This window comes from Microtus oregoni, unplaced genomic scaffold (assembly GCF_018167655.1).
Source record: "Microtus oregoni isolate MIOR12 unplaced genomic scaffold, Mior012 000059F_ref0000304, whole genome shotgun sequence".
NCBI classification, from domain to species: domain Eukaryota; kingdom Metazoa; phylum Chordata; class Mammalia; order Rodentia; family Cricetidae; genus Microtus; species Microtus oregoni.
Genome location: NW_024543835.1, coordinates 9,649,335 through 9,664,978, shown reverse-complemented (window position 1 = coordinate 9,664,978; position 15,644 = coordinate 9,649,335). Strand labels below are relative to the sequence as shown.

Genomic DNA, 15,644 nt, shown 5'->3' with positions numbered 1-15,644 from the left:
GGTGAGCTTGAACTGAGATAACAAGGTCTAAATTTCCCTTTTTGGTTACTAAGTCAGTTTAAGGAAACAAGGCGAGGTAGCCTTTCATGGAGTAATAGTAGGATCTACCAACAGAGACTGTACAAATTATGTCATCCTCTGTTTTCCAGGCTGATCTCTTCCCTAACCTGTTTGTATTACAATCTGTGTTCCCCACTACAGTCATCATGCCTCGTGGCCAAAAGAGCAAGATCCGTGCCCGCGAGAAGCGCCGTCAGGCCCGTGCCCAAAATACAGTGGAGGAACCGGCCTCTCCCGATCCTTCCTATGAGGGTCCAGATCAGGCTAGTCCTGCTGCTGGTATGCCTACACCTCCGAACAAGCTGCAGGGGGCTCACTGTACCTTCTGGAAAGCTGCAAAAGCAGGTCTTTGTTAAATCCCAGGTATTCTTTATCTGGTTACAATGTGCTGCTTACAGATTTTCATTGTCACCCTTTCAGATTCCTGCCTTGTCAGTTCTCCTGCTTCATTCCTGAGCCCAGTCATCATGCCTAGGGGTCAAAAGAGTAAGAGCCGCTCCTGTGCAAAACGACAACAGGCACGCAGTGAGCTCCAGGGTCTCCCAGAAGTTCACACTGGAAAAGAAGCTGCATGTCCTCCTGTTGACCAGAGTGATGGCTCCAGGTTCCCTGATGTTTCTGCTCTACAGGGGCTAAAAGCCCCTGGATCTCACAGGGCAGATGTGTCCTGCACAGGCTCTGGTGTAGGTGTTAGGAATGCTGTTGCTCTTGCTGATAAGCAAACTTCAGGTGCTATTCAGACAGTGACCTCTATTCAGCACACACTTAAGGATCCGATCATGCGGAAGGCTAGTGTGCTAATAGAATTTCTGCTGGATAAGTTCAAGATGAAAGAGGCAGTTACACGGAGTGAAATGCTGGCCATAGTGAACAAGAAGTATAAGGAACAGTTCTCTGAGATCCTCCGTAGAACCTCTGCACGCCTAGAGCTAGTCTTTGGTCTTGAGTTGAAGGAAATAGATCCCAGCACTCAGTCCTATATGCTGGTGGGTAAACTGGGTCTCTCCACTGAGGGAAGTCTGAGTAGCAACTGGGGCTTGCCCAGGACCGGTCTCCTGATGTCTGTTTTGGGTGTGATCTTCATGAAGGGCAATCGTGCCACTGAACAAGAGGTCTGGCAGTTTCTGAATGGAGTAGGGGTATATGCTGGGAAGAAGCACTTAATCTTTGGGGAGCCCCAAGAGTTCATAAACAAAGATCTAGTGCAGGAAAAGTACCTGGAGTACCGCCAAATTCCTGGCAGTGATCCACCATGCTATGAGTTCCTGTGGGGACCCAGAGCCCATGCTGAAACCACCAAGATGAAAGTTCTGGAAGTTTTAGCTAAGGTCAGTGGCACTGTCCCTAGTGCCTTCCCTAATCTCTACCAGTTGGCTCTTAGAGATCAGGCAGGGGGAATAAGAAGGAGAGGTCAAGGTAGGGCTGGCACCGTTGTCAAAGCCAGGATACAATCCAAGACTCTATCCCACAAGTAGTTGAGTCTGTTGTATGGTATCCATATTATTTTTGAAGAACAGTCTGCCTCCTAATGAGTGGAGAGTTCATAGAATACCAGAACCAAAATGTATACATTCTTGACCTTCTATACATTAGTACAATATATTTTTGTTACTTTGTAAATGTCTCTTTAATCAGCGATTTGCGTAATGCTTATGTTAGCTGCATAAAATGGTTAGTCACATGTGAATTTAGGACTCAAGAGATTTGTTACTTTCAAGAAATTGGAAAACCTTACCTTATTAAAATGTTATGTAACATTGCATTGGAAAGAGGATTTGCATGGAAATGTGATGTCATATGATGATGAAAGTAAAGTGGCAAATATCTTACTGTTATTTTTGAAAATTTCATATTCCACTGCAATTTGTTAGCAATATACTTTTTTTCCTTTCTTGTTAATGCTAAGTGAAATAAAGTTGTATTTGATGGCTTTACTTGGATTCATTAGAAAGTAAATTGTAAACCTCTCTTAATATATTCAAGAATTTATTTTTTGAATTTTTTTAATTTTCTATAGCTCTGGCTGTCATAGTACTCACTCTGTAGATGAGGCTAGCTTCAAACTTAGACATCCACCTGACTTTGTTTCCCAAGTGCTAGGATTAAAGGCATGTGTAATGGGTTTGCTGCAGGCTCCCGGCAGCTTGCTGCAGAAAGCAGCCAGTCCCAGGCAGGGACTGTGCAGGAGACCACGTGGCAGGATGGTGGCTGGTGCCCAGCAAGCTTTGTGGGCTGTTGGCTGGTCCCCGGCGACAGACAGTGGGTCCCAGGATACTGCAAGTCCCCAGCAGTGGGCAGTCTTAGGCAGGGATGGCACACAAGACCATGCAGCAGGTCTCCAGGTCTACATGTGGTGGTAGGGGCCAGGCAAGAGAAAGACGGATAGCATGCCATACCAAGTGGAGTTGGACATTTATTTAGATGTTATGGAAGGGAGAAGGGCAGAACGTGGGAGAGAGAGAGAGAGGAGAGAGAGACTGAAGTTACCTTTCTGAGAGGAAGAAGAAAAAGAGAAGAGAAACACAGAAGCAGGGGAAGGGACGAAGTGGGGAGAGAGGCAGAAGCTGCCTCTCTGAGAGGGAGATGGAAAAGAGAGAGCTCAGGCTGGAAGCTGAAGATCAGCCTGTCTCAGCAGCTGGTGGAGGGAGTGGGCGTGGCTTGTCCCTTAAAGAGACAGAACAATCTTTACAGCATTTATCATCACTGCCCGGCTTATTTCCTTCAATTTTCAATTAAGCATTGATTCTCTGTAATTTCCCCTCTTCCCTTCAAAAACTGAATCTAGTAAGGAAAACATGGTGTAGTCACTGACAATGAGGTAATCAGAGTCTAGGAGCAGCTATATTTAAGGAAGTGGATAGATAATATATTAGGTAAGATATAAAACACAAATAGAAACATGATAGGAACATGACATTTTCTTGAGAGCTAACTGGAGATCACTATGGATTGTATTAGAATAGGCAATTCAAAGGGTATAAATGAATGAAAATGTAGCTCAATGACTATTGCTAGGATTTAATAATTGAGGAATATTTAATTTGCCTATGGGGTTGTTCTCTGTTAGACAAATTAAAGTTTGTGTTTTCAGTCAAGGGCTACCAGACTCACTAGGTGATTATCCAAATTATGCTTTTAAATATTTTTACCACCAAAATATTGAGCCCTCCTTTAGAATTTCACAAACTATAATACAAAACATTTGGTGACTGAGTTTCATCAATGGCAAGTAATTTAAGTGTGGCTGTGTAATAGCCTGTGGTAAGTATTTTGAAATCCACAGTAGTGGGTTTCTTCTACCATGCAATATACCAAATCAAGCCAAATTAATAAGACCAGGGTTAATCGGAGCAAAGCAACTTCCAGGTTGCTCTGGTGGAAGGAAGAAAGCAGGAGAGAAATCACACTGTTGCACCCAAGAAGGGGGCCTTAAATACCCTGTAGGTGCAGTCTCTGAGCAGCTCCAGGGGAGGAAATGCCAATGGCAGGATTTCTGAGACTGGGGTCTGGTTAGAGAGAGGTGGGGCTGGCATACCAGGCAAGTATCTGGGCTACATTTGGAATGGGACCTGAGCTGGAGATTCCCAACATCCTGAATAATTTGAAGGAGTGGTAAGGACCAGATTCATATGACATTTCTGAGAGCAGACAGACTAGGTCTGAATAAGGAAACAAATATTTTCTCCGTTTATTTATTTATTAAAGATTTCTTTCTCTTCCCCGCCACTGCCTCCCATTTCCCTCCCCCTCCCCCAATCAAGTCCCCCTCCCTTGTCAGCCCAAAGAAAATTCTTTTGGAATTTGACAGTGCCACAAATCTCCATTTGGGGCAAGAATGGACCATCAGCTCATTGCCCCAGTGCAGGTAAACAGAGTACACAAATTGTATATAACAATATTTAGAGAATTTTATAAAAAAAATCAAAGTGATACTTGTGAAGAGGTACTAAGAAGTCACTGAATGCACACTCAGTATACACAGATAAAGTCAGATTCTGTTCCATTAGTAGGGAACTTTAATAAATTACTGTTCTAGGAGGCCACTTCTTTGTTCCTGGCTGCTCAGCCCTAAAATAACGACAAAGAAACTATTAATTAAATCACTGCTTGGTTGATTAGATCTAGCTTCTTATTGGCTAACTCTTCTATTAATTTAACCCATATCGATTCATCTGTATTGCCACATAGCCGTGGCTTACTGGGTAAAGTTCCACCTGGCATCTGTCCCTAGTGGAGCTACATGGTATCTCCCTGACTCTGCCTTCTTTTCCCCAGGATTCAGTTTAGTTTTCCCCACCTAGCTCTGTTCTGCCCTGCTCTGCTTTAGGCTCAAAGCAGTTTCTTTATTAACCAATGGTATTCACAGCATACAGAGGGGAATCCCATATCAAATTATCATCTTCAGTCTAAATAATCTTAGCAGGGCTGAAGAGATGGCTCAGTGGCTAAGAACACTGGCTGCTGTTTCAAAGGACCCAGGTTGGATTCCCAGTACCCACAAGGTGGCTAAACCATCTGTAATTCCAATTCTAAAAGATCCCATTCCTTCTGGCTTTCATGGGCACATGATGCACAGATATACATACAGGCAAAACATTCATATAGATAAAAACTAAGTGTTTAAAGACACAGTCTCCGCCTTACACTGTGCCATTTGACCTTTATCAGATTCAAAATGCAGTCAAAGAACTTGCAGTTTCTTGAGTTATCAAGAATAGTACACTGCACAGCTATACTAATTATCTAAGCTGAATTACTCAGAAGTAAATAGCATGGTATCATTCCAGGAAAGAAGCAGGCCTTGTATCTGTGACTCATTTTCTACCCATTACTTCAAAAAATTATTTCTGATGATAAACATCTGATTCCCAATGTAAAATACCGTTTTACAATATAGAGAACAAGGGATTAGCAATGAAAATACAAAACATAAATGTAAAGTACGATTAAAGTGAGAGACTGATGCAAGAGGATTGGGAATTGGAGGCCAACCTACAGAACCTCCTAGGATGCATAGCAAGACCTATCATAAAGATTATTTGACAGTGTAATTGCCTAAAGCTCAATAAAAAAAAACCTCAAAAACTAGAGGTTAATAAATCATACCTTTAAGCTTTCCTATAGAAAGTAACTATCCTTACACAGAAATTACCTAAGAGACCATGCCTGTATGGCTGTGGTAGGTATAGATCACTATTTTTTTTATGTGTAACAGCACACAACCCCTGTCCTGGGATTTCAGCTTGGTCATGACTATCATTTTTGGAGTATGTCTGTCCCCTGCAGAGGGGAATAACCTAGGTTTTGGAGGACTATACTATTTCCTAGAAGTCTTCCAAGAGACAAATGCTGCTCAAGCAAAGGAATTGCTAAGATCTCAGCCGGGGGTCTGCTTTCAGATCTAGAAGGCTGAGGTGGGTTTATGAGACTGATACCTCATGACTTGATGCCCAGTGTTCTCAGGTACATGAGAGCTTTTTTCTGCAAGGTGACCTAAAAATAAGAGACTCTCATATAGGGCATAGTTCTGTTAGGAACTATGTGATCTTAAATATCTAACGTGAAATACTTGGAATCCAGCAAACTAAGAGTAGAATGGTGAGACTTAGAGGATCAGAAGGGTAGGGTAAGGGAAGAGTTTGGGAAAAGTTGGTCTCTGGGTAGTAAGCTACATTCGGAAATCAGAAACCTCATCCTATTATACTTACAATTTTGCAACTACTGATAGCAATAATTTTCTTTAATTTCAAAATGCAAAAAGATTAATATGTTCACTACAAAGAAATTATTTAATCAAACTTCATGTATACTGTGTATGTATAGTGTATATATGCATACTCTGTATATACAATGTATACAAATAGTGAAATATCCTACAGTATCAACTTAATATGTACATTTTTTTAGTTCAATGGCTATAAGGATGAAAAGCTGAAATTCCAAACATTTAACATTAGGGCCTGGAGAGAAGACTGGGAACCTGAAACTTGATGTCACCCCTGGCAAGCTACAGACAGGTTTAGGCCATTTGTCAGTGATTACCTTCTCTCTCTGGAGTCTTATGGAAGAACAAAACTGGCCTGAGTCTTTGAGACAAGACATTGGGAAGAAGTTCACACTGTCTTTCCAGGAACAAATGCAGCATGATGAGTGATACACGGAGGGTCAGCAATACCGGAGAACTAAGGTGGTACAGAACCTGACTTTACCATGTGCACTAGAACAAACTGGGCAAGACTACCAGAATGGCTTTTGAAAGAAAGGTTACAGTAATATAAAGACTTTAGCAGGAGATGAGGGCAATTAAAAAAGGACACAATAGGACTATCAAGTTAGCCTAAATCTATATTTCAGTATTGATTCTTGAAAGACTCAAAGTCTAAAAAGAGAGACTCCTAGCTGAGGAGCTGTTTGAAACTGATGGCTGCTGAAGGATAGAGTGTTGGTTTTCTTTATGGTTGTATCCTGAAGTCGGATGCCCGTGCTCCACTGGGGAGAACTATTCCCCTGAAAATCTAGACAAAACTAATCGAAATAAGTGAGCTATTTAAAAAAATAACAAAGAGGGAAGAAAACCAAGTAGGCTGCCTACAGACCTCTATGCTCTCTGTTCCCCAAGACCCAGTTCTCTAGAGTCATTCCTAGCCTTCCAGCAGACTTCCCTCACCCCTACCCACATCTCCCGAGGATCTCATAAACCATCCCCTAATAATCTCCCTCCCCTCACTCCACTGGTTACTTTGTTCCAGTCTCCAACTCTAGCAGACACCCCTGCTAAAGTGCAGGCCATGCCTGTTTAAAATAAAAAGCTGGGTGGTGGTGGCATACACCTTTAATCCCAGTACTCAGGAGGCAGAGGCAGGTGGATCTCTATACGTACAAGGCCATCCTGGTTTACAGAGTTAATTCCCAGACAGGCTCCTAAGCTACAGAGAAACCCTGTCTCAAAAAATCAAATAAAAAAATAAAAAATAAAAAGTACGCAGTAGCTGACATTCTCTCTCTCTCTCTCTCTCTCTCTCTCTCTCTCTCTCTCTCTCTCTCTCCCGTCCTCTTTCCTCTCTGTTCTCATGAACCCAATCTTCCAATATTGTCCCCAGCTCTGCAACAGAACACTAGCTGCAGCCTCCCCACAACCCTGCCCACATATCTGGTGGATCCCACAAACCATGCCTTCCTAATCTCCTTCACCCCACTGGTATCTGTGTCCCAGATCCCCACTCCAGTAGGTGCTCCCTACTAACCCATGAGCAGCTCCACTCAGGACAACAAGAAGGCTGTATGCAGACCCACATCTCCTCTCCTCTTGCTCCTTAGATCCCATCCCCCAGTCTCATACACATATTTATAGGCAGAAACTTGCTGTGGTCTCTCTTTCCCAACAGATCCTAAAGACCTTCTCCTACAACCTTCCTTCCCCGAACTCATCCCAGTTACCCAGTTTCCAACAACAGTACACATTCTGTGGGAACATACCAGCTGAACAGGTCAGGAAAACAGGTAACACACAGTCACCACACTCTCCAAAAACCAGAACCAATGAACAAAGCACCCATCCCATCAAAGAAATCCAGAAATCAGCACCTAAAACTGTAATCATCACAAAAGCAGATGTCAAACACTACTATAAAAACACAATGACAACAACTAGGGCAATATGTCTCCATATCCTGCTATCTTACCCAGGAGGCTCTGAACATTCCAGCATAGCTGAAACCAAAAATGAGACCTTGCAACCAACTACATGAGGACAGTAGAGGTGTTTAAAGAGGAAATTAATAAATCACTTAACCCCAGGAAAACACAGACAATTTTAGGAAATGAATAAATCCCTTACAGAAAAATAACAACAAATTCCACAAATAATTGTAGGAAAAGAATAAAACTTTCCAAACTTAAAAATGAAAATAAAAGCAATAAAGATACTACAAACTGGAGGAATTCTTGAAATGAAAAATTTAGGAATTTGAACAAGAAATACAGAGGCAAGCTTCACAGAATTCAAGAGATGTAAGAGAAAATCATTGACATTAAAGATATTATAGAAAAAATAGATACATTGGTCAAAGAATATGTGAAATCTAAGAAACTTATGGCACAAACCATCCAGATAATCTGGGACACTATGAAAATTCCAAACAAAAGAATAATAGAAATAGAATAAGGAAAAGAAGCCTAGCTCACGCACGCAGAAAATGTTTTTAAAAAATCATGGAAGAAAATTTTCTAACCTAATGAAGGAGATTCCCATAAAGGAACAAGAGGCATACAGAATACCAGATTAGACCAGGAAAGAAAGTCCCCTCACCACATAATCAAAACACAACATACAGAACAAAGAAAGAGTATTATAAACTTCAATGGGGGAAAAAAAACAAGTAACAGAAAAGCAGACGGATTAGAATTACACCTTACTTCTCAATGGAGACTCTAAAAGCCAGAAGTGTGTGTGTGTGTGTGTGTGTGTGTGTGTGTGTGTGTGTGTGTGTATACATTGAGGACCTGGTGATGGGGAACCTTGTTATCCAATCATCTTTATGAGGTGGGTCTTAATTAAGGCATGGCTTCACTGGGACCAAGGGTAAAATGCGTGCACCTCCTGTGTGTGTTCTCTGCACCTTTTCCCACAGGACGTTGCTGTGCTTGGATTTTCTTGATCCCTGTTTCGTGAGTTTTCCCCTTATAATAAATAAAATATAATTGTTGTATCCTTAGCTAGCCTGATCATTTCAACACCTGGTGCCCAACGTATTTGGATATAAATTCCCAGCCCTGACTGCCTACCAGGCTCAACCTGCATCTGGCTTGGCACGTGTCATGTCCTTGCTCAGTCCACCTTAGTCACGGCTTGTGCACACAGCCAGTAGTTCATTTGGGCATATAATTCTCGCACAGTGACCCTGAGCAATGACGGTTCTTTATATTTCCTTATTAAACACCTCAGAGTCATACAGTTGCAGAGGGCCAGGGTGCCGAAGGACTTGGAGTCACTCTGGGTTCAGTTTTTCTGTGCGGCAGAAACTCAGGGGAGAAGCAGGTTTTCCTGGTCTGAGCCAGCTGTTCTGTGGCTTCTAATAATTTGTCTTCATTTGCTATTCTACTGCTTGGGCAACTGCTGACCGATCAGGGCATCCATGGAGCACACACTCTGTGATTTATACTAAATAACTGTTTTTAATCTGAGCATATCTTTCAGAGTTTAACTCTAAAATCAGATTCAGACCAGCCACCTCACTCCAACTATGCCGTGACACCTATTGGCAGGTAATGGTTATTGCACCTACTCCAGCTCAAAAATCATCAACAGGTAAGATTTATAATTTGAAATATAAATTAAAAATTTAAAAGGGCAAAATTGTGGACAATTTAACCCTACAGGGTTTCAGTAGACTTTTCACTTATACCATGTACAGGGTTTTGCAAGACATATGATTTCCCTCCTACACCACTGTATCTGAGTCTGGGGATTAGGTTTGTCCTCCATATTCTTTACTTAAAAACATAGTTTTATAACAAGGCCAAGAATGAGGCACTCTTAAAAATGTTAGAGTCCTTACATACTGATACCATTCTTTTAAAAGAAAAATTCACTACTATAGAGAAGGGTAATGCTAAGACATTGTCTGAGAAAATTCAAACTGTTAAATGTATTAATCAGATGATCAAATGGCCATGACAGATTGAGTGATAGAATGTCTCTATAGGGGAGGATGGGAAGAACTTGGGGATAAAGGATGATTGGGATAAAGGAAGGTTGGATAGGGGAGCACGGAAGCACAATTCTTAGTTAAGGGAGCCACCTTAGAGTTGGCAAGAGACTTGAACCTAGAGTGGATCCCAGGTGCCCAAGCCAAGGTCCCCAGTTAGTTCCTTGGGCAGCTGAGGACAGGGAACCTGAAATGACCCTATCCTATAGCAATACTGATGAATATCTTGCATATCATCATAGAACCTTCATCTGGTGATGGATGGAGATAGAGACAGAGACCCACACTGGAGCACTGGACTGAGCTCCCAAGGTCCCAATGAGGAGCAGAAGGAGGGAGAACATGAGCAAAGAAGTCGGGACCACGAGGGGTGCACCCACCCACTGAGACAGTGGAGCTGATTTATTGGGAGCTCACCAAGGCCAGCTGGACTGTGACTGAAAAAGCATGGGATAAAACTGGACTCTCTGAGCATGGCGGACAATGAGGGCTGATGAGAAGCCAAGGACAATGGCACGGGGTTTTGAACCTACGTAATGTCCTGGCTTTGTGGGAGCCTAGCCAGTTTGGATGTTCACCTTCCTAGAAATGGACGGAGAGGGAAGGACCTAGGACTTACCACAGGGCAGAAAACCCTGACTGCTCGTCAGACTGGAGAGGGAGGGGGAGAGGAGTGTGGGGAGGGGGAGAAGGGTGGGAGGAGGGGGAGAAGGGTGGGAGGAGGGGGAGGGAAATGGGATGCTGGGAGGAGGTGGAATCTTGTTTTTTTTCTCCTTTTCTCAATAAAAAAATGGAAAAAAAGAGATTATGTCCAAAGATGAGATGTTATCTCTACTGGACAGACTTCACACCTTGGAATCCTCAAGGAGGGCATAGAGCTGAAAACTGAACAGGAGATCCAGACTTACAAAAAGCAGTAGTGAAGTGATTTGAATAGATTGAGGAATTTATCAAATTTGATGACCAGGGACAAAAGGTACAAAGACAAAATTTAGCCTCATCAGTATGTAAAAATCTCTGGGATAGCGTCCCCAGAGTTCTGCCTTCCTTTCCATTGATAATATCAGAAAAAGGATCTGGCTCCAAGTTCCCTAAGGTTGTCGAGGAATATACATGGGAGCCCATATGTATGACTGATCTAAAAGAAAGTAAACAAGCAATTGTGCCTTATAGACCACATTAGTCCTTTGTTAGGGAAATGGTTAAAACATGGGCTTTCAGTAGCAAAGCCATGCCTCAAGATTGGGTTCAGTTAATCTCAGCAGTCCCAGAAAGTGGATCACAATTGCTTTGGAGGTGCGTTTTTTAAAGAGGAAGTGAGAATTTTCGAGCAACAAGAAAAAGCAAAAGGACTTGAGATTTCCCTAGATCAAAGTCTAGGTGAAGGACTTTACTCTGATCCTCAGGATCAAGGTCCTTATGGTGACCACACCTTGTCCTTATGGGGCACAGCAGCTTTAAAGGTTTGGGACAGGATTCAGGTACTAGGAAAGAGAGTTGAATTATATCTTAGGGCTAGACAGGGTCAGAGAGAACCTTTTAGTGACTTTTTGCAAAGATTAACTAAGGCTGTACAAATAGGGGTAACTGACCCAGAATCTTTGGATTATAAGAATGCCAACTTAGAATGCAAAAGGATTCTTGGGCCTTTAAAGATAAGATGAGCACCCATGGATAAATGGGTCTTGTGTACAATGAATGTTGAGACACTTTACTATGGTACTGAAACTTGGGTAGGAGAAGCAATTTACAATGGTAAGAGGAGACATCAAAATACCAAATGTTTTAATTGTGACATTAATTAGAATGGGACATCTGAGAAGGGGTTGTAGACAATGGATTCCTAGAAATAATGTCTCCTCTGGGAATGGCAAGAATAGAAAGACTCTGCCCTCAGGTATATGTAAGAGGTGTGACAAAGGCCAACATTGGACCAATGAATGTAGGTCAACAAAAGGTAGAAAAGGCAACCGGATACCACTGGGAAATGCCATGGGGGCCTCTATAGGCCCCCATGACAAACGCAGTCCAGTAATTCCCAGTTACTGTAGAGAACGTGGCTCACCAGGAAAATTTAAAAATCCATTGCCTACTGTAAAAAACAATACTGGTCTGGAGAATGGAATAGATGTGGAGGATGAGTGAAAAACTCCAGTAGGACATAGGAAACATATGTTCTGGCAGACATCTATAAACGATCAAAGACCAAAGCTAAGAGTGTGTATAAATGGCAATTTTATTGAAGGCCTTCTAGACATGGGTGCAGATGTAAGTATGATTACTCCAGAATCTTCACATCCAAATTGGCCTTTTCAAGAAGTAGATGTTAAGTTCCTAGAAATTAAAACCCTATCTCAGGTAAATCGAAGCATGAAATAGGTAGACTACATATGGCCAAAACGACAAAGAAAAAGACTGAGGACATATATGACTAATATTACAATAAATTTGTAGGATCATAACCTATTACAGAAATAAAATACCCAAATTAACATTCGTATAGCCTCAAATAATTATGTTTCTGGGGAAAATGTTAGAACATATTATAGATGAAGATTTCCAGCCATTCAGGCTATATAAGAACACAAAGCAATTGATAAACCTTCAGAGGTATGAATGGCCTTGCCTTTAAAATGGTTAACTGAGAAACCAATATGGGTTAAACAGTGGCCTCTAGTTGAGGAAAAGCTGCAGGCATTGGAACAGCTGGTACAAGAGTGACTAGATGCTTACCACATTGAAGAATTTACCAGCCCTTGTAATTCTCCTGTATTTGTTGTTAAATAGAAATCTGGTAAGTGGAAAATGATGAAAGACCTAAGAGATGTCAACAGATAATCCAACCTACGGGCCCTCTACATTCTGAAGTTCCTCTGCCTTCTCTGTTACCAAAGGGACAGCCTCTCATAGTTAATAATTTAAACGATTGTTTCTTTACTATATCTTTACAAGAAAAGAATAGAAAAACTTTGCCTTCACAGTGCCTACTTAACTCTCAGCCTACAAGGAAATATCAAAGATCCATCCCCCCACAGGGAATGATCAGTATCCCCACTTGGTGCCAATACTTAGTCAACCATTGAAAATAATACATAAGCAGTTTTCTGTCTATAATCTATCATTATATGGATGACATTTTGTTATCTGATTCAAATGCAGAGACTTTAAAAAGGATGTTTAAAAAGTAAAGAAAATTTTGCCTAAATGGGGATTACAGATTGCTCCTTTAATGATTCAAAGAGGAGATTCTGTTAATTACCTAGGGTACAAAGTAGGTTTACAGAAAATTAGAACACAAAAGGCACGAATTAGGAGAGACCAGCTGCAGACTCCTAATGACTTTCGAAGATTATTAGGAGATATTTCTAGTCTACAACTAGCTGCTGGGATAACACCTGACCTAATAGTTCATGTAAGTAAAACCTTAGATGGTGACAAATACTTAAATAGTCCAAAAGAATTAACAGCTAAAGCAGAAAAGGAATTGACAATTGTTAAGGAGAAATTACAGTAGGCACATGTGCATAGGGTGAATACAAATCTTAAATGTATTCTAGTTATATTGCCTTCCAGATTTTCTCCTACATGCATTTTAATGCAGAGGGATGATATCATCTTAGAATGGATCTTTTTACCACATACACCATGTAAAAAATCTAAAAAAATTGTTTAATTTAATTAATTGTTTATTAATAATTTAATAATTGAATTAATTATAAAAGGTAAATTGAGTCTTTGTCAATTAGCAGGAATAGACCCAGCAGTGATTAAGTGCCTTTCACTAGTGACGAAATATAAATGGGAAGACAATAAACCATGGCAAAGAGTTTGTGCTAATTTTTGTAAAAAAATAATAGCAATCATCCCAAAAGTGATGGAGTTAAACTTATAAAGAGAACTTCTTGGAATCTTCCCCAAACTGTATGTGATGCACCAATAACTGGAGATGGTATATTCTATACTGATGCAAATAAATCAGGAAAGGCAGCTGGGCAGTGGTGGCACATGCCTTTAATTTCAGCACTCAGGAGGCAGAGGAGGGCGGATCTCTGTGAGTTTGAGTCCAGCCTGGTCTACAAGAGCTAGTTCCAGGACAGCCTCCAAAGCTACAGAAAAACCCTGTCTCGAGAAATACAAACAAACAAAAATATCAGGAAAGGCAGGATACAAATCACAAAAATTAAATAAGATGAAACAAAGGCCTTATAATTATGTCCAAAATGCAGAACTATGTTATTTTTATGGTACTGAGGGATTTTAAAAAACCCCTCTCAATATAGTTACTGATTCATAATATATAGAAAGAGTTATCTTGCATAAATCAAGTGGACAATTCTCATATGAACTCAGAGATTGAAGCAGCAAGCACAGGCCCTACAAGGGTCTGGACCAGGTCCTCTGCGTATGTGTGTGTGTGTGCGTGTGTGTGTATACATGTGCTTGTGTGTGCAGGCATGCATGTGTGTGCATGTATGTGTGTACAGGCGTGTGTGTGTGTGTGTGTGTGTGTGTGTGTGTGTGAATGCAAGTGTATATGGATATGTAGACGACCTGGTCTGGTCCCTTGTAGGACCTGTGCTTGCTGTTTCTCTCTCTCTCTCTCTCTCACACACACACACACACACACACACACACACACTCACACACACACACACATACATGCACCTTTAATAATGCAAAAAATGTGTTTCATTCATTTGCGTTGCATTTGTTTAATTCTGTAATTTTAAGGGAAACAGAAAAGGGCTAATGTCCCTGTAAAACTGATTCTTACCCTTGGAAACCTATTCTTTATGGTCTGTTTAGTGTCCATTGGCACCAGGAAGGAATGTGCTTTACTCAGACACCCAAAGTTATTCTTTTTTTAAAAAAAAAGATTGAATTAAGACATATTAAAAGGGGTTTTTTTTCATAATTAGGTTACCTTGTATGCAGTCTGGTAAACTCTTAGGGATAGCCTCATTTTGGTAATGAACAAATGAATGAGAAGGGAGTGGTTTTGGTCCAGGAATCTGAGTGGTGGGTGTTAGTAAACCCTATGACTTTCAAGTGTTTTTTTTTTAGTTTATAGAATTTTTGCCAACATTAATGAAATACAGACTCACTTAAGAAAAATTACTGTAGATTTCTTTCCAACTCTTTTATTTTTGGCCAAATATATATATATATGTATGTATATATATATATATATATATATATATATATTCTTAAAATATCAAGGTTGTTGGCAGCATTGTTTAGTGTTATAATAAGAAATAAATGACATTATTTAAAAGGCACAGCCTCCATGTAGGTTTAAAATATTCATTTTTATTTTTTGTGAATGAATATTTTGCCTGCATGTGTATGTGTGTTTGTATACCATAAGCAAGCCTGATGTGCATGGACCCCAGAAGAAGGTTCAGAATATCATAGAATGGAACTTTAAAATGGTTGTAATTAGCCATGTGTATGTTGGGAATTGAATCTGGAACCTCTGAAAGAGCAGTAAGTGCTCTTAACAGTTGATTCATCTCTCCAGTCCAGCTTCAAACATTTTCAAATATTACATGTATTCTGATAGTTTTACAAGATAATCTTTATCAGACTCACTTTGTTAATTGTGAATAACTCTCACAATTATTTAAAGTTCTTGATGATGCTGAGTAATAAGGCAGGGATAAAATCCCTGATCTGAGTTCATCTAAAACCCATGCTCTTTGACTATATAGAGCATGAAGATTTCTGACTGGTACTCTAATTGGAAGCTTTGTCCCAGTATCTATTATTCAGAGTGCTTGTAGGTGCTACACACATAGTCAGAGGAGAGAACATATATTCACTTTTGCCCAGATACAGAGGCCCACAACTGGATAATGTGCAGAGAGTCAGAAACTT

The 15,644-nt window shown here is 40.6% G+C and overlaps 1 pseudogene; it reads left to right on the top strand.

Annotated features, from left to right (window-relative positions):
* The first annotated feature begins 206 nt into the window (after positions 1-206).
* LOC121439008 lies at positions 207-7,808 on the top strand (annotated as a pseudogene).
* The last annotated feature ends 7,836 nt before the right edge of the window (positions 7,809-15,644 follow it).